The sequence below is a fragment of the Mytilus galloprovincialis genome, chromosome 8 (genome assembly GCF_965363235.1).
Source record: "Mytilus galloprovincialis chromosome 8, xbMytGall1.hap1.1, whole genome shotgun sequence".
NCBI lineage: Eukaryota > Metazoa > Mollusca > Bivalvia > Mytilida > Mytilidae > Mytilus > Mytilus galloprovincialis.
The window spans coordinates 89,528,096-89,555,873 of NC_134845.1; positions in this window are offsets into that span (position 1 = coordinate 89,528,096).

A 27,778-nucleotide genomic window follows, 5' to 3' on the forward strand; every position below is an offset into this window, starting at 1 on the left:
TGATTTTATTCAATATGTTCAAAAGTAGTTTGTTTACATTAACCCGTAAAAATCGACATGATATGTATGATAAAAATGTGATTTCACAGATGTTTTATAGCAAAACTAGCAATATAAGATCCCGTAAAAATGATGAACATTTGTCCTTTAATGAAATATATTAAAACTATAAAAGCTTTTATTTTGGTGTTTTCCTTTATTAGGGAACATTGTATTATTGTATTAATGAAATGCACGGGAGCTTAAACTCAGAGATGGTCATACAGACGAAATAATATGGCAAACATCATTGCAAATGAAAACTAGCGCCCTGCATTATATTAGTAAGATATAGGGAATCTGCACAACAGACTGACTGATCACTTTGAACAGTTACTGTACAAAATCATTAGTTAATGTATTCGGGATTAGACTAAAGTACACTGTACACTGATTTGGGGTATTGATGCCCTCTAACCCCATCGTCCAGCCACCACTACAGGAGAAGTCTTACAACAGTGAAAAAAAGAATATTCAATATAAATACGGTTGATAATAAATGACACGACACGTTCGCCAAGAAAAGATTAAGATCTCATGACAAAAATGCTTATATTTTGGTTTCTAATTAGTTTTATACAACATGTTCAAAGACATGACAAAATTTACAATGTTCTAAATGTCGTCTCTTCTTGTTCATCAGATGTTTCACCACCTGAAAGTATAAAACAACATATAGGATTATTGCATGAATATTGGGGAATATTGTCCCGAGTAGAATTTTATATTGCACGAGCTTGCGAGTGCAATATATGTTCTACGAGGGACAATATTCCCAAATATTCATGCAATAACCCTTTTATTGTATAGCAATATAATATTTGAAAGTAAAAACTGGTTTAAACTAAGATTTTGTCGTTGATGACGTCATGAATTTTGAAGATTTATTGCACTAGTGCAATATTAGAATTTATTGCACGTTTACTTTTGGTTACTTTCTGTGGGAAATATTATATTGCTATACAATAATACAAATTATAACCATTTGTTCTATACGTATATGTTTATATCAAACATGTACTGTAAAAACTCTATCTGCATCATTTTATACATAAAAGGAAAATCTATTTTAGAAGGAATAAATATTGGTTTTGGTTGCTTAACGTCCAGTGGCAAATATTTTATTATATTCAGAAGGATCAGATATAACAAAAATAATTGTTTAGTTCTAATACAAAATTTAAAAACAATTTCCAGTATCGTTTTTCTGTATTTGTAAACTGATATGATGTAAGGATATTGAAATGATTCTTTAATATACAGAAATACAGAAAGCAAATCAGTTTCCATTCAATATGTTTAAAGTCTCCATTCCCACTTGAGGTGACTGCGTATTTATACATCAAACAAATTTCAAAAAGACACCTGACTTTTTATACAGGACTTTACTTATAGAATGGTTGTAGTCTAGCTATAGAGATGACAATATTTTAATGCCAAAATCAACTCTTAGGTCTTGAAAAAAAAAAATCATTGCTTGTGCTTTCTTGTTTATTATTAATAACTGTTGATGTAAATGTCCTTTGGTTTTATGAGTATTTGTTTTTACTCGTTGGTTTCGATTGTTATTGTCTTGTATTTTTACTATATTTCTTTTTCACAAATTAAAATATGCAGTTTTGATAATACATGCAGTAGCATTTTTTTTTAATTTAAAACATAGATTCAATCAGAGACATATTATATTTGTTTCTTACATTCTTTCTGTTAGTTGAACCAAAGATACATAATACAGTACATAGGGTATCAAATAATATGTCATTTAAAAGCAAACTAGAGGTTATGTTTTGTCCTTTCTATGTACATGATGTAGTATTATATATAATAATCAATGTTTACATTTTTGCGCAAAAAAAGCACTTCACAACTTCTCTATTATTATATATAGTACTATTAAAAAAAAATTATTTTCCCTTTTTTTTTCGCTATAACTATTAAATCTTCAGCGTAACTCTTGTTTTTTAAACCGCATAATGCCTCAAATAGTTTTATTTGGAAAGGGAATTAACCCATATTTAAATAACAAAACACCCGGAAATCTATAGATATTATTAAATCCATCTAATGTGAAGAATAATACCATAGTGTTCTTCGTGTTTGACGACGAAATTGAAACACAATATTAGCATGATTAGATAATACCGATTTGAAACACCGATGTATCGGTGAACTTGGAAGACACTTCTACGAAGCGCTGATTTCATTATTGTTTACGTTGACCTGAATCTACGCCGATAAACATGTCATGTGCTTGTGTGTAACGTCGTGAACGTTCACCGCTTTTTTATTCTCCTTTTCTCAGACTAAGCATACTATCTTTACCAGGATCGCGCCTTGCACATGTAGAATAGATCAACACATATCCGACATAATTTTACGAAGACAATATTATAGATATTGGAAAAGTATGGATCCCGCGGTTATTTTTAGAAATAACAATTATTTTTTGCAAAAATAAACCCCCCAAAAATGTGGCTAATATCAATAAGTTCCTACCTTCTTCTACGCCTTTACACGAGATACTTACTAAATTAGATTCCTGGTTTATTTCTGCATTTGTGTGTTCATTTTCGTTGTCTGTTTACCTTTCTAAAAATAGCACAAGGAACGGAAAGGATTTGCATTTGTCTGTGTCGATAGCTGAAAATTGACGTTTACATGGTTTATGGCAACTCTTACCATAATTCAAAGTATTGTTGCAAGTTTATATAAACGTTGAAATCTAAGATTACTACTGAAATTAAAAGCGTAGATACCTTGGTTTCTCAAGTATTTTGGTAAACAGTGAGGGAAAAGTTGTTTTATTTGCAGTTACAAAAACGTTGCAAATATAAAAAATGCATTGCGGCAGATACAAGTTTTTTAATGTGACGTTCCAACAGAGTCCCTACTTATAGATCAAGTTTGTGTTTTGTTCTGGTAGACAGACAATTTATAGAAGTTTGACAAAAAACCGTGAATAAATCGGTTATTTCATTTTCAAACATGTCAAAGTTTTAACACTGACCCATAACATATTTCAATATGTAAGATAAAAATGCGATTTAAGTCATAATTCGCAATATATGATCAGGCAAAAATGAAGAATATTTGTATTATGACTCCAAATGATCATTGAAAAGTTTACGACTGTAACACTGTATAAAACCTTTCACTTTATGTTTTCCTTTACTGGGAACAATGACGTCTGTTATTGGAAGACAAAAAAAAAAATAATAACAGATGGACAGAAGTTGAGACAGGGAGCTTAAACTGAGAGATGGTCACCCAGACCAAACATATATGGCGAACACCATTTCAAGTGCATTCATTCAAACAAAAGACTCATCAGTGACGCTCGAATCCAAAAAAAATAAATTGGCCAAATAAAGTACGAAGTTGAAGAGCATTGAGGACCAAAATTTCTAAAAGTTTTGCAGCTAAGGTAATCTATGCCTGAGGTAGAAATGTCAGATTCAAAATGTTTGCATATGATATGAAATGCTCTATTTCACTTAAGTAATCTGTATATAAACTTAGCAGACGTAAACAAATCTGTATCTCATAATTGAAACTAATCAACAACCCCAAAAGAGTCAGTAACAACCGTTTTCAAGATGCTCGATTTGGAAAAGGTGCACTGAATGCATTCATGGAATGATAATTTATTTCAAAAATACATGATATATAATAAGAATAACAATTTATTTCCTCACCTATGATATATTAACAATAACATCAGATTCTGAAATGTAATCAAATATTCGATACATGTACTTTTTCTGCATCTGAACTTTGAATCCTTTGGAAAAACAAATATTATAATACATATTGCATGTACATGTGCATAATTTTATGTTTATTGTGCATTTATCTTGTACACTAGTAGTTACTAATTTTTTTCCTGAGTATTCCGTAAATAAAAAACGCCTACTTCTACTCATAGTTAGAATTAATACGACAGAAATGTTTGCACTTATTTTTCATATCATTTTTCTTCCTATATGTTTAAATTAGAAGTTCAATACAAATATAGTATTTTCAGCGCTGTTTTACACACTTTTAACATATGTCAATACGTCAACAAATACGTAGTCTATCAGGAAAGAAATAAAAAATTACAGTTATATTTATCAATGCTAAATAGGTTGACATTTCCTATCGTTAATTATCCATTTTTAGATGGTGACGTTCCCTTGTCACCATCTTACGGTGTTTATATATCTCAACTTGTACGATTCGCTCGTGTATGTAACAATGTTTTAGATTTTAACGAGAGAAATTTATGTATTACTGAAAAATTATTACACCAGGGTTTTCGATATCACAAACTAGTCAAAACATTTACTAAATTTTATCATCGGTATAAAGACATCATTCGTAAATATAGCTCAACATGCAGACTTCTAATACGTTCAGGTATTTCACATCCATTTTTTATGGTAATATTCTTTATAAAGCACAAAGGTGTCAGTATTCACCTCAGAAACTTACAAAACCTTTGAATAGACTTATTAAGAAGGGATATAATTACGATACTGTTGTCAAGTCATTAAAGATTGCATATTTTGGCGTTAATATTGAGTCACTGATAAGGTCTTTGCATCGGAACTAAACACATTTATTCTAAAAACAGTTGTTGGCATGACACGGGTTATGTTCTTCTCATATATGTTATGATGGTATGATACTAAACCCCTAACGGGAAGGATTGTGCCTGATGTTCATATGATGAAATCATAATCTTTCAGTCAGTTTAGTTGAAGTCTGGAGCTGGCATGTCAGTTAACTGCTAGTAGTCTGTTGTTATTTATGTATTATTGTCATTTTGTTTATTTTCTTTGGTTACATCTTCTGACATCAGACTCGGATTTCTCTTGAACTGAATTTTAAAGTGCGTATTGTTATGCGTTTACTTTACAACATTGGTTAGAGGTATAGGGGGAGGGTTGAGATCTCACAAACATGTTTAACCCCGCCGCATTTTTGCGCCTGTCCCAAGTCAAGAGCCTCTGGCCTTTGTTAGTCTTGTATTATTTTAATTTTAGTTTCTTGTGTACAATTTGGAAATTAGTATGGCGTTCATTATCACTGGACTAGTATATATTTGTTTAGGGGCCAGCTGAAGGACGCCTCCGGGTGCGGGAATTTCTCGCTACATTGAAGACCTGTTGGTGACCCTCTGCTGTTGTTTTTTTATTTGGGCGGGTTGTTGTCTCTTTGACACATTCCCCATTTCCATTCTCAATTTTATTGAAGTAAATATGTCAAAAAATACATATATATAGTTGGAAAAAGTAAACATTCTGTCCAAAAACAAATAGTTGCTTGTTCTCATAAAAGAAACTTAGCACTCAGGCTGCTTTTGAAACATTATTGATTATTTGTTATTGTGTTAGTGGTCCAGTGTTGTATATTTAGTCTTATTTCTTTGGTGAGATAACAAAAAATGATGTCTTTAGTCAATTTTACCTCATTAATTTTTTAGTCTTCAACAAACGTTGTCAAAAGAAATTTTATCAATATAAATAGATGTATTTCACACGTGTAACAACTATTTTTTTCGGTATGAAGTTCCTATTTTGCATAAAAGAGACGACAGAAAAAAATCATTGTCAAAACAAATCGACAATTCCAAAGTTGTTTAAACCAGGTTTTGTAGACCAACTAGTTAATCTATAAATTCCATATGAAATTTTTATATGAATATTGGTGGTTAAAAAGTAAACTGATACACTACAAGACACAACATAATCCTCGTATCATTGTTATTAACTTTTTTCAACTAACAAACATTGACGAAAAGGTCACGTGACTGGTATACAATCTGTGGATCAATTTCCACACAGTTTCCATTTAAGTTGTATTTGTTATTCTTGGCATAAGAAAAACTTGTATCCTTGCTTAAATCAGATACCACTGCATTCGAGTTCGAGATTTGATCGGACAAAAAGATACATTGCCAACCATAACTGTGTAGAATATACAACGTACTCAAAAGCGTTGTAACAAGATATCAAGTTTTCAGGTTTCCATTCTGATGAAGGTAATTCTTCGCATATCCAAAATAAAATTGTTTTCATAAAATATGAACAAAGCAATTATTTACAATCTATGTCTAAAGCTATAACATCTTTTGGCAGAATTTTAATGAGAGCATAACATAATTAATAACTGTGTATGTGTTAATGAATAGATGAGTAGTTTTTCACCAATGGAAAACGATATGCGCCATTCTAATTCTTTTTGTGTAGATCCTTTCACACCTACAGCATGTACAGGTACAAATAAAACCCCGTGTTTCACAATAGCCTGTTTAACGTCGTATGACGTCCATGACTTAGTTGATCGTGTCACCCATTGTTTTGCTAGAGAAATCCATAATTTGCTATGTAGTCAGCATGCAAAGTCATTTTCATCAGATACGCATGACCCATGTATAGTCAAAAGCCTTTAGGTAGAATTTTTTTATTTAAATGAAAGGCTTGAAAAGTAAAAAACCACAGCCTATCTCAATACAGTCTTTAAAATACTAAGTGTCATAATTGTGCACTAGACGTAACTCAGTGAAACCTGGCTGTGTATTTTGAATTTCCATTATAGAATGTGTTTTATTAGGATTAAGATAAATATGGATATCTTCACAGACCTCAATCTGTAATATCTAAATCACTACCTCGCATCACAAGTCCTTCTCCGAAACTTCCGCTGTTATTTTTTGTCATTAATTTGTTGCTTTGAAAATTGTCGCCGAAAGCATTCATAATTCTGATTGTTTTTATCTGTACCTCTGATCCAAAGACTTTCTGACAAAGATACTTATACAAAGATATTGATATATTTTGTGTTGATGATTCTGTAAAAAAAAATATAATGAAGAAGGATTGCAAACCACACAAAATTGCCTATATATTTTAAATTAAAGTTGGCAAAAAGCTAGAACCTTTTCATAAATGTAATATGAGTAGAGATACAAACAAAATTCTCTTTGTCTTATCACATAATTAATTTAAAAGATATGACTTCTAAATTATGTATCATTTATGTTATACACCGAGTTTTTGGTCCAGTTTTTAATTATATTGTATTAAAGAAAAATATATATGACTGCATCCACTGCTAAAAAAGAGTGTTTATGGTTTTAACATGGTTGATTACAGAACATTTCGAATCATATATTAATGATATGTATTAGCTAGAGGACATTTTGATTTGTATGCTAACAGTAATTCTAGCAGGTAATTTTGAATCGTGTTTTGATACTTTTACACGTATTTACAGGCCATTTTGATTAGTGTGTGTGTGTGTAGTGTTGGGTAAGTGCATCTCAATTCGTGTATTAATAGTGTAGGTTCTAAACATTTTCAATACATTTTTAATAGTTTCGGTAACAGAAAATTGCAATATGAATATTTAATGTTTGATTACAAACCATTAGACGAACGTTTTGTTGTTTTTTTGTTTTGTTTTGTGCTGCTAATTTGATGTTCGGAATATCGTTTACAGATGAGGTATGCACTCAAATATATTGATGAAAAATTAACAAACTTTTACCATGCACATAAATTTTAACATGTATAAGAAATTTGCATAAGAGTCGACGAAATCACATTTGTTTTATTCAAACTATTCAAGAATCTGCATTATTCTGGACCGTTATCTTGTTAGTTTTCACAAAGACGCGATGAAACGCTTAACGTACAAGTATCTTGGATCCTGTATTAATTCCTCTCCGAAGGACTTCATGTAGATACTAAGAAAACATTGGTTTCCGATTTTTTCGTCTTTTTATGTTGTCATTCTCTGCTTTCGAGTTGTCCTTTTTTTAATTCCAACTATAACACTTTTTAATATTCACGAGGAGCACTCCAGCATGCCAACATCCATCATAAATCAAAATCATTTTAATATGTTGAGCACATATGTTTTATCGGAAAAAGGATTTAAGCAAAAAAAAAAGTTATAAAGGAAACGTGGATGAAAAAAAAATCCATCAAAAGAAGTAGACAAAAATGTGTTATTACCGTAGTATTCACTGCCATTCTGTTTGTACACTTTATTTACCGTGACCTTGTGACGTAGACTCCCCTTATATCTACTTTTGTTACTATTAAATGGTCAGATAAAATATATATTTATAGATAAATTTAACTTACAAAATACACTTGTTATATTAATTGGTATAACCTGGACGTTCTGCGTGGTGATATCTAAAAAAAAAAGAACGTTGCAATCGATTACATATTTAACGTTTGATTGTTTAAAGAAATAAATAAAATACCTATAGCCTTTTATTTTTCAAAAATTATATTCCATTTCAAGAAACCATTGTATTTGTACAAACAAAAATATTATGGCCGTACCATTTTACTGATTTAAGCCATTTGTAACTCATTTTAGTAGATCGTTCTTATAATGTGATGTAACACAACTGTTCCTGTTTACGGAGTTTAGTGCTTAAATACAGAATTAATCCTGCAACATTATTTACATGCATGTACCTGTTCCAAATCAGGAGCTTCTACTTCAGTGGTTCTCGTTAATTTATGTCTGCCAAATATATTTTTTTGTTAATTGTTTGTTAAGTGTATTGTATAAATCAGGCCGTATGTTTTCTCATTTAAATTCGTCATATTTTTCAAATCAAGGCATTTCATCTCACGTTACAGTATTGGTTTTTCTTATTGTTGAAGGCCGTTTGGTAACCTATAGCTGTTTTTTCTTCTTTAAACTCTTTTCATAGGCGATCATACGACATCTTCTTATTTTAATGTAGGTAGTATTTTTTTTTATATCTATCTTTTCGATAATGGTTAAAGATATTAGAACAGTGTTACTTGTTGGTCATTATCGCGTATGATACGATTTTGACACTCCTAATAAACTGTTGAATATTCATGAATTCCTTGATAAGAACAGCAAGTGAAGTAGCCTGATAAAATGTAAAGTTGTAAGTTTAGTTTAAACATATTTATTTTATAGTGGATTGGGAAACAAGTTTTGCAACTTATATTAATCCCTTTCCACTTTGCGGGTGCGAGTGCTGCCTTGTAGCGGCATTAGCCTCCTCTTTTTCGAAATCTACAAGGGTGTCTTTAACGTGCAAGAGATATGGCTCTCTCTTAACACAGGTCAGCCATTTATCGTCCCCGTCCGACGGACTATCATCGTTTCCTCAAGACCATACTAGCAAATGGTGTCAAGGGAGAGCCGAAAATTAAGTCCGTAACTTAAATCTAAATATGTCGATTTGCGAATTATAGACAAATAATAGAAAATAATACAGGGATTAGCCAAGCGAGTAAAACACTGATCTATTATGTTGGAAAACTACAATAGCATGAGTCTTCTACTCATGTCAAACTTTGATTTAATTGACAGCGATGACCAACTTTTTTTAAAAATCAAGATAAGAAAGTTAATAATTTAGACGTGTTGCATTGTTATACCTAAAAACTAGAAAAAAGAATATGTCACATTATTGTGAGCGGCAAATCGAGATGCATGTGACGCAAATATTTATCGAGATTAATAATGTTTGACAGTATCTAAGACAGACAATGCACATGTTACGCTATTTCTTGTCGTATATAAGATCAATTGCTGTGTTAGGATTGACCCCAGGTAGACCTCTCTTCGGTTGGGCTTTCATTTAAACTATATCGGCATCTCATTGACAAATCTTAAAATGTGTATTATCTATAACCTAAAAGCCTATAATCGGTTTTAACCTTCAACCTTTGTTTTTCTTTTCTTGTATAGGCAATATTTATTGTTATTCAAGATTTCTACATAACTATAATGGTTGTTCAAGATAATAGGGAAAAGCTTGTAAATTATATTTAAAAACGTCATTTGAGGGCAATAATACCTATTAGCATATACTTGTATAAAATATTACTAAAATTTTACAGTTCAATAACATTTAAAAATATCAAAAGGTTATGAAAGGATTACTAGGTTTATTGACCAGATTCCTTGAAATTTCAATAGCGGGCTGATAAAGGTACCTTTATTGACTGCTTCCGGTATGTTATCACATGCATTTCCGTTTATTTCCGTGACGTTTATCACATGCAACTTCGCGTGCATTTCCGGAAATTTGTTTGAAAACGACAACAGAACGCGGAAAACGGCAAGTGATAAGACTTTTTCTAAAATGGTTGAGGAGCAAAAATGAATTAAGTTAAACTTGTTTTGAAAGACATAAATGAGTTGACAATATTAATGAAGAACATGATAATTGTTGTGAAAAGATAAATAAATGCTTGTAATAACAATGCAATAAAAACAATTAAAGTTAAGATTTTTTTTTGGTTGTCTGTAAATATTATCTGAAAATGCAAAGACAAACAAAATTAAATTTTAATAGTTCTTGTCTGTATTTCTTCTGCTGATGTATATGATAAAAAGATAATTACATGTCATTTTTCATATCAGACCCTTTATCGGCCCTCGTTCATGATATAAGCCCTCGAGCCTGCGGCTCTTGGGCTGATATCATAACCTTGGGCCGATAAAGGGTCTGATATGAAAAATGCCATGTAATAATCGATACTTATTAAATGATATGAGATATTTAGCTCTAATACGGATAAATCAGCATGTGCAACACTGATGACGTTGTTCCGTCGAAAAATCTAGAGTTATATTGCTTTTCGGACAGGGTAAATACGGGGGCCGATACGGAAATAAGCCGTATTGGCCCATGCGCTTAAACGGGACGTTCACTTCCGGTTTCAATTTTCTTGCGCAATTACTAAACTTTGGATGTATCGTGATAATTAAAAACATTCGTATTATATTTTAACTTCAAATTATAAAATAAAAAGATACACAATGTTTATTGTTTTGTAACGATATGAAGTCTTCAAACGGTATTATTTCACAGCCTTTTCGCACACGATTTTCGATTATTGACACTGTTTCATCTTCGTTTACAATCAGCAGAACGCAGATGATCTAAGTGTAATAATAGTTAAACTGTCTGATTTATTTTTCCTATAAAAAAGAAGAAATGGTATGATTGCCACTAAGACAACTGTCCATAAGAGACCAAAATGACACAGACATTAACAGCTATAGGTCAACGTACGGCCTTCAACAATGAGTTCCTTCATATTTAACTACTTTCTTGTTACTTTATACTTGCTCGATAACATTAATTGTATTATTCCGCTGCATGTATTATTTTGATAGCAAAATCAAAAATTAATTGGTTGAAACTATCCCACGGGACGTCCTATTCTCTTCTGATTATCATATTCCCCTCTGAACGCCGGGATCGACTTGTGCGACGTTACCCGCTCTTATTGTTTTAAAAAGTTTTGATCGTTTTTTATACTATTATTATAATAGTAATTTTGTTTTAAAAATTATTTCAGATAAAAAAAAAACAAAAAAGAAATGATTAAATAATTAATTATATATATATAACTTTTAATCGGTACTGCTTATCATTGAGTATGTTGTGTTTATTTATTAAAAAAAAGCGAAAAAGAAAACAGTTTTGTAAATTAGTACCTTATGTTCAGAAGTAAAAAAAAGGCAGTGGAATAACTTAGGGAGATATGAAGATTGCTTCTCCCTCGAAATATCAAATTTTCCTCGGGCGAGGCCCTCGTAAATTATGATTTTTTCTTTGGTGAACAAATCTGCTTATCTCCCTCAGGCACGGGAAATAAAGGTATAATAACATGTAATAAAGTACTTGAACGAAAATTCAGAAATTACATCTTACAATGTTGACAAAAAATCAATTGACGTAAATACGAAAAGACAAGTTTAGATATACAATTCTTTTTTCTTCACGGTAAGTATTTTATTTTATTCTGAATAAAAGAATATAAATCATTAAATAAAAGTTTTATGAACTGGCTGTTTCTGTATTGGCCCTGTTATAGATTATTGATCATCTGGACATCTACGCTTTGAGTCTCGTGTCAACTACAGCTTACCTCTAATTTATAAAAGGGACAATACAGAAACAGTCAATTTATATCACTATATAATGATATTTTTTTTGCATACATAATGTAAGCAGACTTTGACAATCCACTCATTAATGGCTTGTCAAAAGATTTTTATTTATTTTAATATTTGAGTTTTGACAACTAATGCATATAACGTTTATGTTCCATCTTTTTGCCACAGCAGCCATGTTAGTTGACTGAGAAAAACACAAATGTCATACTATATTCCTGAAGTATCATGCACCCACAATTGAACTCAAATTGACTCAGTTATTTCAGCGAAGATCTTTTCAAAGGTTTGACAACGACCCATGGTACGCTCGTTGCTTTTTCAACAAATAAACTCCTCAATCTTATATCAGATAAAAATAAAGGGAGCTTATTTTATACAAGTCAGGCGAACAGACGGACTGATGGACAAATGTGAAACATAATATTGCGTAAACTGGCGTATAAAAAAACATATACCGAATCGGAAACTACTGAAAACCCATAAGAAAGGCTGAACATCCATTGATAAGATGCTTGACATTTAACTCAATTTTGGAATGAAAATGTATTTCAGATACATACCACAACTAACAGTTTTTGTTATCACATATTAGATATAAACATTAACATCAGATTCTGTAATTCAATCAAGTATTAAACAACATAAATTCTTTTTGCATTTACACTTTGAGTCCTTTGGTAAAAAAAAATATGATACATATTGTGCGAATATTTGCATATTTTTATGAATAAAATGCAATTATCTATTTAAAGTATAAAAGGAAATATGACTGTTAACTTTTGAAGATTCTTTCCGCGAATTCCACCAAAAACAATCTAAAAAACAGCTACAACTTTTCGTAGTTTGATGTTAAAATATCGTTTCACCAATTTGTTTCTTCTTTAATGTTTGATATTATTGAATTTCTTATAACAGGTATAGTTTTTTAAGACATTTTTTTTACACAATATTATTGATGTTACAGGAATAATTACTAAATAAGAAATTTAAGCGTTGACTTTATCATTTTCTTAGATTCAGTAATGTCACTGGTAAATATTTCTAGTGTCAATTTGAAGAAAAAAAACATTGCGTTCAATGACATTAATAAACATGTATATAACGCATTCCAACTTTGTACACAAAAATTACGGAAACAATTTTCAAAATGACAACACATTTATAATATTATACTCAAATCATTGTACTTTTTTTTTTAACTTATATTCAAATGCGCCAGCTCAAACAAATATAAATTATTTAATAAATAAAACAACACATAAATAGGATAAGTGTTCCTACATCTGTAGCAGGCTTTAATATTAATTACATTCATTATGATTCTTCAAACTAAAGTCCTTCACTATAATTTCTGGCAAGCACACTACCAATCCAATCATATAATAGAATAAACCATAACACAATCAGAAACTATCTACAACAGAGGAAAAATTCATATTACAGTGACTTAACTGTTAGTGTTGCTCTCCACCAATTGCAACTCATTCAAAATTTTGACCAAATTGCAATTGAGTTGCAATTGGTTGAGAGCAACACTAACAGTCAAGTTACTGTAATACAATGGTATATTTGTATATACCCACATTATTAAACAATAACCAACTCATACATGGAGTGGGTGGGTGGGTAAACATAATAACGAACTGCTGCTACGTTAGCTATAGGCAAACTTCGAATAAATTTATTTTCTCAAACGAACCCCTTAAGTAATACTTAATAATTTTTCACACGAATCTCATGAGGGCATATACCCGTAAAACCGGCATTGCGGGTATATGCCATCCAATCAAATTGAACATAAACACACACCATGTGCTTGATGTTAACACACACAGGTGAATGTGTACTATACATATATCTATACTAATTACACCTTATGTAAGAATCCGGGGTGTTGATTGGTTGATCGTCAGTGTATTTTTCACCAATTTACTGTTATCAAATGAATATCGTTCATTTTTAACGCCGCCGGGGTATTTAAAGAGAACCCCGTGTTTTATGATTGTCTGTTTTAAATCGTATCTCGGCCATGAATTATTTGATCTTGTTACCCATTCCTTTGCTGGTGTTATCCATAATTTGCTTCGTAAACAGTATGCAAAATCATATAATCCATTTACATCGGAAACACATGGCCCATGAATCGTCGAGAACCCTTTGGTTGAAAATTTTTGTTTAAATGAAAAGTTTGAAAAGAAGAAACCACTACCTATCGCACAGCAGTCTTTCAAAATACTAGGGTTATAACTGTGCACTAGGCGTAACTTAGTGAAACCTGGCTGCGTATCTTCTATTTCCATAGTAAAATGTGTTTTGTTTTTATTTAAATAAATGTGTGTGTCTTCAAAGACCTCAATCCATTTCAAAACTCCCATACAATCTAAATCACTTCCTCGCATCTGTAGTCCCTCTCCGAAACTTCCACTGGTAATAAATGCCCATTTCTTGGTGCTCTGTAAATTCTCTCTGATAGTGTTCATTATTCTAATTGTTTTAACAAGTTCCTCTGATCCAACAACGTTCTGACATAGATGAAGATACAGAGCTATCGATGCATTTTTTGTTGCTAGTTCTGAAAGTGAATTGTTGCAAAAGGTTAACATTTTTTTGAATTATTTCATCTTATCTTGCTAAAACGCTGAAAAGTTTTGATATAACAAGTGACACAATCTGACTTTTGTTTGAACATAATCAATTGTGAAGATATGATTCTGAATTGTTTAATATGTATGCTTTCTTTGTTTTGGTCTTATTTTTTTATCATTCAGTTTTAAGCATAATTATTAATGATTGCATTTCCCGATCCGAAAAAAGTGAGTCTAGGAATTTAGCACATTTGGTTAAGGACATTTCAATGTGTATGTTAATAATGTAGGTTTTAGAATATTTATCTTCGTATGCGAATATCAATAGCCACGGATCATATTTCTATATTTCTGTTTTAGTGTGTGTGTTTATGTGTGTGTTAATACTATAACTTGCGTGAAATTCCGATTAGTGTGTTAAAAGTGTATGGTACACAAAATGTATGCTCGTGTGTTTCTAGTGTTAATTATAGAACATTTGATTCGAATGATAATAGTATTAGTTACACATATTACAGGAAAATTCAATTGTTATGTTAATATAGTTAGTTACATAACATTTCTATTTGTATATTTACAGTGCTATTTGGTACAGAATATTCTGCATCGTGTTTTAATACTTCCAGTTACTAAACATTTAGGTCGTATATTGTTGTCATGTTTTACTGAAACGTTATGGGTTGCAAAAAGAATATATCCACTTCATTTGAATCTTTGTGGATAGTTGTCTCATTGCAATGATACCACATCTCCTTATTGTGATATTTTTATCGTGCTAATACATTACTAGTTTCTCAGAAATTTGATAATTGCGTCATAAAAAAAGGAAATGTGGCATCCATCAATTACACAAAATCATCAAACTATGATGTACTGTAAGATGATTTTCTTAGTTAAAAGAACCAAAGACTGATCTCCTTTTGATATATTACAATAAGTAAGATAATAACTAAACAAGAATGTATGTGTATCAACCCAAACATAAAGCGGAACAGACGGGCGGACGGACATATGTATCTACAGTCGATTTCAGGTTATTCTGATTGGGCTAAAACGTTTCGTACGTAAAAATGACTTACCACGTAGGTGCTAACTTAATACAATAATTATTTTCCCCTTATTGCTCACATATCTGGTCCCGTCTGCAAAATTGCTTCTGGTAGGTTATCTCACCATTGGAAGTCGGCCATTGTTTATACCGGAAGTGTTGCTTTGGAGTACGATGGCGTATATAAACAATATCTTTTCGGAATTCTCGTGTCTTCTTGGTTAAGACGATAAAAGAAAAGACGTTTATGAATAGCAGACGAACTTCTGTTTACATACAGCAGACTTACGCAACTTACTTTAGAGATCGAGTTATATATATACTATGGGAAGAAAGAAAGTAAGAACGACGATCAAGAAGGTTGAGGTATAACAACCTGTGTGGTAACCAATAATGATGTTTTCTGAAACTCATGTGAATCACTGACAATGCCTTTGGGGAATATCATCTGTTTTCAGTTGTCAACTTGTGTTATTACAAACTTTAAAGTTGTCCCTTTTTATATATCAAAGTTAGAAATACTGTACAGTGATTACCCATGCAATTCAGAAAACGCCATTCACAGCTTTTCCCTTCATATATAAAACTTTTCCTCCCTGTTTACTGCAGTTTTGTACATGCAAGTAAAAAAAACATGAATCTTTTCACATGATTCAAGACATTACAGAATACAGAATAATGGGGAAAAATATAATAGAAAAAAATACCCAACACAGGGGCAGATCCAGCCATTTTTTTTAAGGGAAATTCATCCCAGGAGAAAGGTACAGGGGTGGGATTTCCAAATGTTTGTCCCCATTCTGAACCCACCGCCACCACTAACAAAATAAAGAATAGAGAATAATATATATATTCATTGGCTGATCCAGCGGGGAGGAGGGTTGGTTCCCCCCTTTTTTTTGACAATCAATGCATTCATATGGGGACCTATAGTCGGGACACCCACACCCTTTTTTTAAATGGCTGGATCGCCCCTGATATATTTACACCAAGAAATGAAAATTGGACAAAACATTCATCAATCATGCTTTCACTATCAATTGCATAAAGTTCTAATCACTGAAAGATCCTACTTCTAAATTATTGAAATCATCATTTTGCATTTGCACTTGGAGTAAATTAGATGCACCAATTATCGCCTCTTCAACATTCTTCAATAGAGATAACAGGAAGTGTGAAAAACACAAAATAAACTAAACCAACAACCCCGCATGGTCCATTTATCCTGAGAAAAAAATAGTGCATGATTTGACCTAACATTTTATACAAGACTGCCTCTAAGTGCAATACTATGGGTAAACAGAATAGAGGAAATGGTTCGCACAGACACATGCATTTATTTTACAATAAGATAACATACATTAGAACCTATTCATTTGTGAGTTGAACATTATTCACATCTCAACCTGAATATGAATTAAGAAATAATTGAATATCAAATTAACAATGAACTAGAATGATGCACCCTTCTGCTGCAATGTAAATTGTTACAAGATTATTTAACAGTAAATTTGGTAAGGTAGCAAAAATTTTCTGCCTGACTTTTTGTCCTTGTTACTAAAGTCTTTGACCATCATTTTACTAGGAGCGGAAGTCCATAACAAGTAAAATATGTGTCACTCTGGCACTTACTATCCTTGGAAAAATTGTTCTATTGCTTGTTTTTCTAGTAATTTCAACTATAATTATAATTATTATTAAAATAAGCATGTTTTGAAAGTTTCATTTATTTTTCCATAAAAAAAAGGATATGGACATTATTTAAGGAATGACTGTAATATTTGTTCTGTCTATGAAGAAATAACATAAAAAAAAATTGGTGCACACTGAATAACGCGCGTAGCTGCTTATTTAACAGTGTGCACCACATTTTTTATGTTATTTCGAATAGACAGAAAAAATATTACAGTCATTTCTTATAATTTAATTCTTAATTTCATATTAAACCGTAGAAAACCATGAAAAAACGCTGCTGACGTCACGGTCACATGACTAAATAATGTCTATGTGCTGATGACAAAGTAACATCAGCCAATCAGAAGACGCGTTACATCCAAAATTAAATTATAAGCTAGGAATGCTCATGATATATTAATATTTATACACAAATCTAAAACAATATAGTCTTTTAAAATAAAAGGCATGGACGTTTTTACCTAGGGTAATATATGACATGTAAATTATTAGGAAAAATTAGTGTGGGGATATGAATTCCATTAGTATTTATAATGCACAACTCTTATTATAAAACATAAAATTGAATTTTCATTGTTTAGCCTTTAGTAAAGCATCACCAGAATAATAACAACCAAGTAAATGCTACATAATTGATTAAAAACTGTTATGATTTTATTGAAAAGAAATGTAATGGAATGGAAAATTAATTTTAGGTTGGATTTACATGCATTGTCACAACGTCAGCTCTGATGACATCAATAATAATAACAACATATATAACATAAAGAGTATATCCACATCAGATACAAGGTAATTTAAAATTATACTACACATTTCATATATTATTTACAATTATAAAATCTCCTGAAAAGATTATTACTATCATTATCTCATACTTGGTTGATTATTAAAGTGTACACATTTAACACAAAACAAATGAATGTTTATATTTCTGAATAATTTCTCTCTATTTTCAGGAATAAACCTCAGTACTTTGAAGAGGAAGATCGAGGCTTTGGATCAAGTGCAGGAGGTAGTTAATGAAGTGCACAAGTCGTCAGTTCAGAAGTCTGGTCCAAAACCTTGGAAGCTTGATGATTTTAACCGGAATGTAGTAGTTAGAACAGTGAGGTCACTGGGTTTTCGGTAAATATATATCAAAATTAACATGTTTAAGTAATAACAACTGTGGATTCCTTAAAATTTGCAAAGTCCAACTTTCCTAGGATTTTTTTCATTATTTGATGTAAACCTTGAACTTAAAGGTTTAATCTACAACAGAACATGTAAATGGAACATAACTTCTTTCAATTCTGCAAAACTGGTACCAACAAAAGATGGATAAATCAGCAGTATTTCTAAAATAATAAAAGGAATGACTTAAAAATTGTTTCCATATTAAAGTTTCAACAAATTTCGATTTCAATAAATATTCATAATGTAAAACAAAGTCTATATTTAATGTTATACCAATGCTTTGTATGGTTAAGTAGGTAGGGAATTTATTTCCTTTCTGATTGACAAGCCAAATAGCATACTTGTTAAACATAAGAAAATGAAGTTACATTTAGGGGCCTTTTATAGCTGACTATGGGTATGAGCTTTTCTCATTGTTGAAGGCTGTACAGTGACATTTAGTTGTTAATGTCGGTGTCATTCTGGTCTCTTGTGGAAAGTTGTCTCATTGTCAATCAGGCCAATTTTTTTTTTATATTTACAGCACACAAACAAAAAAAAAACGCCAAAAAACAATCTTATTTCATTTTAAAATTAATTATTTGTTTTGGGACAACAAAAGGAAATTCATATATGTAAATATATGGTATAACAGCCCTTATCACATATTTGTTACGAATACGTTGGGTTTTGCATATGCAATAACCTCAAAATTGCCCGGGGCAAAAAAGAAGATATTGATATTGTGCCATGATTCCAAATGACGTCACGTCATTGCGTCCTTAACGACACTTTTGTGATACAAAATTTAAAATTTTACCTGTTATGTTTCATTAAATTGTAATAATTGAACTTTGTGTCTCTATTCTGCAGAACTTAAATATGTGATAAATAGATTATAACATGCCTTTTCCATATTGGCCCTGGTATCATCCCTCGACCCATATCGGCCCTCGGCTTAAGCCTCGGGGCCGATATGGGAGTCTCGGGATGATACCAGGGCCAATATGGAAAAGGCCATGTTATAATCTATACATACCTGATGCAAAACACAAGACATCTGCACGATATTGACTTTTTTGTTTAACACTGTGATCATCAACCAAATGTAAAATCTGTAATTAGAAGTATTATTAGAAGTCAGTATGTAGGAAACAATGTATTTGAAAATTACATTTCTTTAGCAGTGAAAAATCAGGTATAGAGAAAAAAATCATTCAAATGATTAAATCAGTAAGAAAATCAAACAACAATATAATTATCTAAATAGAGACAAATGAATTAATAAACACAAATGTTTCATGAAATAACCTTAAGCAGACCTGTATCTACATGTATCAACAACCAAGCAATAAAGGCTATTAATTTTGTGACATTGTTTTTCCCATACAAAATGTACAAGCTTTTCATTAATTTTTTTTTAAGGAATGCAGACATGACTTTAAACTAATATTTCTTGTTTTAGGTTGTCCAAGAAAGGATCGGGCCGACATCATGTCGTTGAGAGGGATGATGTTGTCGCTCTTCGACATCATTATCTGCGTCATATACGTAAGTATAGGCAGCAATAACGTCATATTGTGTATTAAGATGAGACTTGGTTGAATTCCAATAATGTAGTCAAGGGTGACTGGCTGGATGAACCTAGCACATCCATGTCAGTCTTTGAGCCACACTGTGAGGGCAGCGGGCGTTCTTTACCATCTGGTTAAAGCACTCGTTTGATAATCCTAGATGCTGGATTTTCTCAACAAGGCCTCATCCCTGGTGTTGGCCTGATCTTTGAGTCGAAAACCAACAGCTCGGATTATCATGATGAAATAAATAGTGAGCACTTCACAGAATGGTTCAGAGACACGCTTATCCCTAGACTATCTACCCAGGCTGTAGTTGTAATGGACAATTCTCCATATCACAGCCACTTAGATCATGAGTCGAGGGCACCTTCTACAGGTGCTTATAAACCAGGTATCTCGGCATGGTTGTATAAGAACAATGTTCATTATGACCCCAAAATGAAAAAGACTGGGCTGCTTGATTTGGTAAATCAGCACAAAACTCAAAAAAATATGTGATAGACGAACTTGCAAAATCTCATGGCCATGTGGTTTTACGATTACCCCCTTACCATTGCGAGCTCAATCTCATTGAAATGGTTTGGTCTGACTTGAAAGGCTTCGTATTTAGAAAAAAATCTACCTACAAAATTAAAGAGTGTAAGAAGCTTTTTGAGGAGGCCAAGTCCCATTTCAGTGCGGAGCGCTGGGCTAAATTTGAGACGACGCATGTGGTGAGGGAGTATGAAGAAAAGCTCTGGCAGATCTATGGTCTCAGAGACAAGGCTCTTTCTCCAGTTGTTATACACATGACGGACGATGAGACGGATGACAGTCAGGCGACTATTGCATATTGTTAGGAGGGGGTACCGATGACGAGGAAATTGACATGGACATTGTTGACGGTTATGTCTCTGATACCAGCGATTAGACTGATGTGATTTTGTATAAAATTTGTCATGACACTGATCCGCCAGTACGTGTTCCCAAGCGAGACCGGGAAACGCACATTGATTGGTTTCAATGTGACACCTGTGATCAGTGGTTGCATAACAAATGTTGCACAAAACCTGCCCTGGCGCAGATAATGTGTCCTCGGTGCTATTCTCTTCTTCACTATCGAAATCTCAGTGAAACACTGGTCTCACCAATGGATGATATGGAACAGTAATGTTTTTCTTTAATGTTGGGCAAACGCAGTGCATATTTCTAACAGTTTCAGGACTTCTGAAGAATCGACAATGTGATAGAAGCATATCTGTGATAGAAGCATATCTGTGATAAAAGCATATCTGTGATAAAAGTATATCTGTGATAAAGACTCTATTGTGATAGAAATAAAGCATATCTGTGTTAAATTATATAGTGCCAAACATCTGTGATTTCTTGTGTATAAATGTGCAATATCATTGTAAATCATGTAAATTATTATCTAGAAAATTTCTGGACTGTTGTTGACATTAATTATAAATGCATACTATTTATTGATACACGTTAATTAAATTTCATTTGAATGTATCAAATTTTCTCAATCTTAAATAGTTTGTTCTTTAATGTATTGCAAGTTTGTTATATCAAAATGTTTCGATATATGTAATCAAAATCTAATGTGTATTAATTTATTTTAAACAGACTTTATATTTGTAATATGTACAAATAAATGGTTGTATAAAAAAAGGGGGACGAAAGATACCAAAGGGACAGTCAAACTCATAAATCTAAAACAAACTGACAACTCCATGGCTAAAAATGAAAAAGACAAACAGAAAAACAATAGTACACACGACACAACATAGAAAACTAAAGAATAAACAACACGAACCCCACCAAAAACTAGGGGTGATCTCAGGTGCTCCGGAAGGGTAAGTCTCATTTTGAAATGGAGATTAGAGACATATGAACACAAACTATTTTAGTTTTCATTTCTTATGCAGAGATATTACATTGTTAAGCAGTGTGAAATATCTACATATAGCAGAAATGTAAATTACACTACACTTTATCGATTATTTAAATTAGACAGAGAAAAAATTGTTGTCATTCCATATAATTAGTTCACTTCTGACAAAGAAGTACAAATTTAGAAGGGGACGTTTTGGTTGCACTCCGTTTATCTCTCTGTCAATCTTTCAGTCCAACAAATCATTTTTCCACATTTTATATGCCCCATATATGGTGATCTATTGCAATTATGTTTTTAATCTGTGCATCCGTTTGTCTGTCTGGCTTCAAGTTGTAGTTTTGGGCAAGGTAGTTTACAAAATTAAGTCCAATAATCAGTTTTCCACACACACTTCTTTCTACATGTTTGACGTTATTGTTTCAAAATTTGGTATATAGTTTTAATGACAAATTAAAAATCATGCTTGAATTTTGTTTTGGTCTCACTCTGATGATTTGTGGTTCTTGGACTTAGAAAATCCACTTAAAAAAAATCATCATGCTTGAAGATATTGGCTTCCTCATGTTCATGTTTCTGTGTTTGTTTATACACTGCACGAGCTATATATATATATAGTATTTAAAGTTACATCATGACAAGTCTGAATTTTGTTCCAATACAATGATTTATTTACCAGTGGGGGACTATAAAATGTATGTATTGCAATGCAATATGCACATAATAGATATAGAAAGATTTGATATGAGTGCCAATGAGACATCTCTCCATCCAAGTAATATTATATAAAAGTCAACCATTATAGGTCAAGGTACAGCCTTTAACACAGAGCTTTGGCTCTCATTGAACAGCAAGCGGAAAGGCCCCAAAAATTACTAGTGTACATGGTGTAAAACATTTCAAACAGGAAATCCAATGGTTTAATTTATGTAAAAACAAAAAATGAGAAACACTTAAAAACCACATAAACAGACCTCAACCACTGAAGAAGAAAGTAATCGAAAAAAAAACCATTCATGAGCTCACGTTTATACTAGGGAATCAGACTGACTATAACAGTGCTTGTTCAAAAATGGTATGAAAAGTGTTAATGTAGGCACTAACATTATGGTAGGTGTGGTTAGCAGAAACATGTGTATTATTTTTTTTTGCCTAAGCATAACAAAGGGAGCCGGGGTTGAAGTCATAAAACTTTGATCAGTGCTCGGAGCACAAAAATCATGCTCGAAACATGAATTCCAGAATTTTGATTGGTTGATTCTCGAGTCTGAGTACACAAATCGTGCTAAAAAACTTTATGACCGCAAGGCCCCAACACAAATTAATTTTAAACAAAACAAATAATACATGTAGTTTCAATTTAGACCTTTGGTACCTACATGTATATATGGGGACAATTCTCAGTTGAAATGAAAAAATTTGAATAGCATATTTTACCCTTAAGGCTAATCGTTTATGAAATATTTAAATCAACAAAGATGCTTTTTAATTTTTTGGAAAATCTAACAAAATACAAATTTTATAACATTATGATTACATCATATATAGCCAGTAACAAAGCACAAGTATTTCTTTGGCGATTTTGCATTGGTTTAATAACAAAATTTAAATCCTCATGTCCATTCCCTTCACCATATGAACTAGTCGTTCAGAACTTCCAAATAATTATGACATCTTTGATGTTTTTATTTCAATATTCTTGTTTCTGCATCTTCATGGTGCTTTTATTCCAAAAAACAAAATAGACCTTCATCATGTGAAATGTACCAAGACTTAATTATGTAAATTTTGAATGTTATTTGTAGAAAATTGAGGAGAGGTACCGGTATGATTGCTTATAAAACATAACTATAGTATAAAGTTGTAATGAAATGGTTCAAATGAGGATAAGCTACTACAGTCTTCGACAATGAGAATAACACTCACTTTAATTTATGACAACATTAAATCAAATTCTTGATAAAATAAATCCCAAGTAATCTGATTCATCCCCTTATCTATAGAAATTGTCTCATTGAACATGTTGAAGGAAATCGCATAGTAAACAAGTTTATTTGATTGCTGCACACATGTAGACTAGTGAGTGATACGCGACGCCAATATTAAACCAACATCAAGGACCAGGAACATCGAATGATCAACAGATTAGCGATCATCAAAGGTGTCAATAAGGCCACATAAACATGTTATTTACAGAAAAAGGTTGCATATCATTATGAGTATTATGGATTTTCTTACCTACACTGATCTACCATTCATCATAGATGTTGAAACCATTTCGGTGAACACACGTGTATGAAATTCCGTTCCATTCATTGCATCATATTGAGAGCATACATTATTAATGCTAATCTTGGCAATGGACATGTTGTCAATAATCCCACTCTGTACAATATGTAGCGTAAAAATACCGGGTACGAGATCATATTTACGTACAATTAATCATCAATTCCATAATTTCTACTCTCTCATCTTGTTTACATCATTAGCGCGGGAAAAATAATGAAACTTCAACAGAACGTTTCCGGAAACTCCGGAATTTCCCGAAGATTGATAAACAACAAACGATCCTCATAGAAACAAAGATGGCGATCAATCAATGCAAACTTGTCATAGGGAAAGTCAAGGTCCGAATTTCAACCGTCCAATACACAAGGGCTGCCGTCGTAAAACATTTGGAAATGTCACCACCAAAAATTATTCGATAGAAAAACATAATTTTGAATAAACGCGGTAAGTCATTTTTACGTACGAACCGTTTTAGCCCAATCAGAATAACCTGAAATCGACTGTAATTATCTCTAAGTAAAGGCCTGGTTTCAATGTTGCCAAAATTCAGGTGTTGAATTTTCTTTTATTGTAATTTATTAAAAGTAGGTCAGTCTTAGGTTCTTAGTCAACACGCTATAAATTGTATACTTCCAAACTGTTTTTCTGGCATCAAGAACACCCAAAGCCTGAATTTAGGATAGACTCTTGATTTTTTCGAAAGAGTCGAAATACGATGAATGGATCATATAAACCCGAAGGCAAATATGATACAAGCCAAAATGAAAATTATAAACAAGTCTAAATTGAAAACAACGTTTAACATGTTAACACCTGTGATAGCGTTTGATGAAAACCGCAGTTTTTATACGTGTGCATGCAAAACAAAATTTTTGGTATAGGGCTATAAATACAGCACACCGATATTTTCAAAATGACCAAAAAAAGTGAAAAATTATATTTTAACAAAAGGCATTTGACTAGCAGGTCGAACAGCTGACGTTCTTTAAGCATGTTGACTGCCATTGGTGATTGCCAAATAAACGGATCACGAAATGTATCAAAATGGATCTTATTATTAATTTATTACCAAACAGAAAACAATAAAATTAGCGAAATGATGATATACCACAAACATGAGGTGCCCAAAAAATGTACAGAAATTGAAAAATATTAAATTCTAAACTCGTTTCAATGGTATATACACGTCTCAATCTTCAAATGGCCCCGCCAAATTTTGGCTCTAGACCTTTGTTAGTCTTGTATAATTTTTAATTTTAGTTTTTTGAAGACCCATTGGTGGCCTTAGGCTGTTGTCTGCTCTATGGCAGGGTTGTTGTTTCTTTGACACATTCCCCATTTCCATTTTCAATTTTACCATATCCGGATTTCGACAATATACATGTTTGTCTCTTCAGTGATGTCGAATCGAAACGGTTTTGCGAAGGCCATGCAATTTATCTCAATTTATGATAGATTTTTGAATTTTGAAAGAGTCGAAATATAATGAACAGGTCATTTAACCCGAAGACAAATATAATACAAGCTCAAAAGTAAAAAAAAAAAAAACAAGTCTAAATTGAAAACAACGTTCAAACCTGTAATTGCGTTGGATAAAAACCGCAATTGTCATACGTGTGCATGCAAAACAAATTTCTTGGTAGAGGGGTATGAATACAGCACAAACAATTTTTTCCAAAAGACCAAAAAAGTGAAAAAGGATATTTTATCAAAACGCATTTGACAAGCAGATCGAACAACCGATATTATGAACCTTGCTGACGTCATTGGCGATTGACAAATAAACGGATCACAAGATGTTTCAAATGGATATTATTTTTTTTTAACCAAACAGAAAACAATAAACTTGCGAAAAGATGGTACACCGCTAACATAAGGTGCAAAAATGTGTATACCTTTTACGGATTTGAACAATTAATGACTCTTCAATATTGATAGGAATCGAAACGGTATTTGGAAGGCCATATAATTTACCTTAATTAAGAATAAATCCTTTTTTGACTCGTTCAAAATTCAAGAGTCTATCCTAAATTCAGGTAAATTATATGGTCTTCCAAATCTTGCAAGTACTGTTTCAATTTTTAATAATATCTGGCAAAAAATAAATATTTTGAATAGAAATAGTTGTGATATAATTGTGGTACAAAATTATGCTACATTTTTGTCATATCCCGAGTTTTGATCCAATTTTTCATAATATAGTTTTAAGCAAAGATATCAATGACTGTATTTTCTAAAAAAAATCTTATCCGAAAGTATGAGAGTCAACAATAAACCACATATTTCACATCGATTGTTCTTATCTGGTTTAATTACGGGCAGACTAGCATTCTGGCTAAGGGAAATACACCTTGTAAAAAAGGAATCTAAACATGAAAAAAAATATGAAAGATAGATTAAGAATCGGTTGAAGGTTGTTAAGACTTAGTTTAGTATGGTTGAGACTTGTTCGAATATGATTCATACTTAGGTCTAGAATGATTCAGATTTTCCATTAATGGTTAAGAATATGTCGGGTACAGGCTCAGACTACAGTTGAGTAATATTGAGTAAAATTCAGACCAATTTAAAATGATCGAGTAAAAACCAGTACAGCCGAGTAAACATACTGTTCATTCCAGACTTTATATTAGCTTTTACTGTTTTGTAGTGTATACAAAAAGTGTTGATTACAGAAAAACTCTGAATCGTCTATTGATGTTATTCGTTACTGACAATTTTGGATCGTATTTTGCGGCAAAGGTTTTATGGAAAGTTAAGGCTTTAAGCAACAAAGACATCGTGCATCACTCGTTAAACTCCACAATAACAATGACACTCAGACAGCTTTGTAATGTCACACGAATATAAACCTATTTATTTATTTATTTATTTATTTTTCTAAATATCATGTTATCTCATCTTACATGTTTTAACTTCTCTGTAACTTATGTAATTCATGGTTTGAGACGGAGGTTAAACATAGCTAGAAATGGAGCCTCGTTCTGGGATATAGAGAAACGCATACGAATACTAGAAAACAAGTAAAAAACCACATCCTGTCGAAAATTAAGAAACTTTAGTCAGAGCATAATCTACACTACGAAAATCATTTGCTTTCCTTTATCCTCTTCTGTCGAGCTATATTTTTTTTATTCTAACTAGAATATTAGTTTTTAATAAGGCATACTGTGGATTCATTAATTTTCGTTGGATACCAATTTTCGTGGATTTCGTGGTTAAATTAAATGTTCAACGAGGCAAATCTTCGATAAGCTTTTATGTAGACTTTAAACCACGAAAACAATAACAGACAGTTGGAAGTGTAGTTTCACATCTTGGCAATTGTGTATCTTCCCATATGAAAGAAATTGTGCAATAAAATTTAGTTTCAGGCAGATTTAGCCTTCAAAGTGGGTTGATAATAACATCAAGATTATGTTTACATGTTTTATGGGGCATTTGCTGTTTGACTCTCCGTTTTTTCATAGTTCCAATGGGTCAGAAATTATTGTAACATTTATAATCACTTTTTTTTTACACAAACTTTTTGACGCAAACTTCC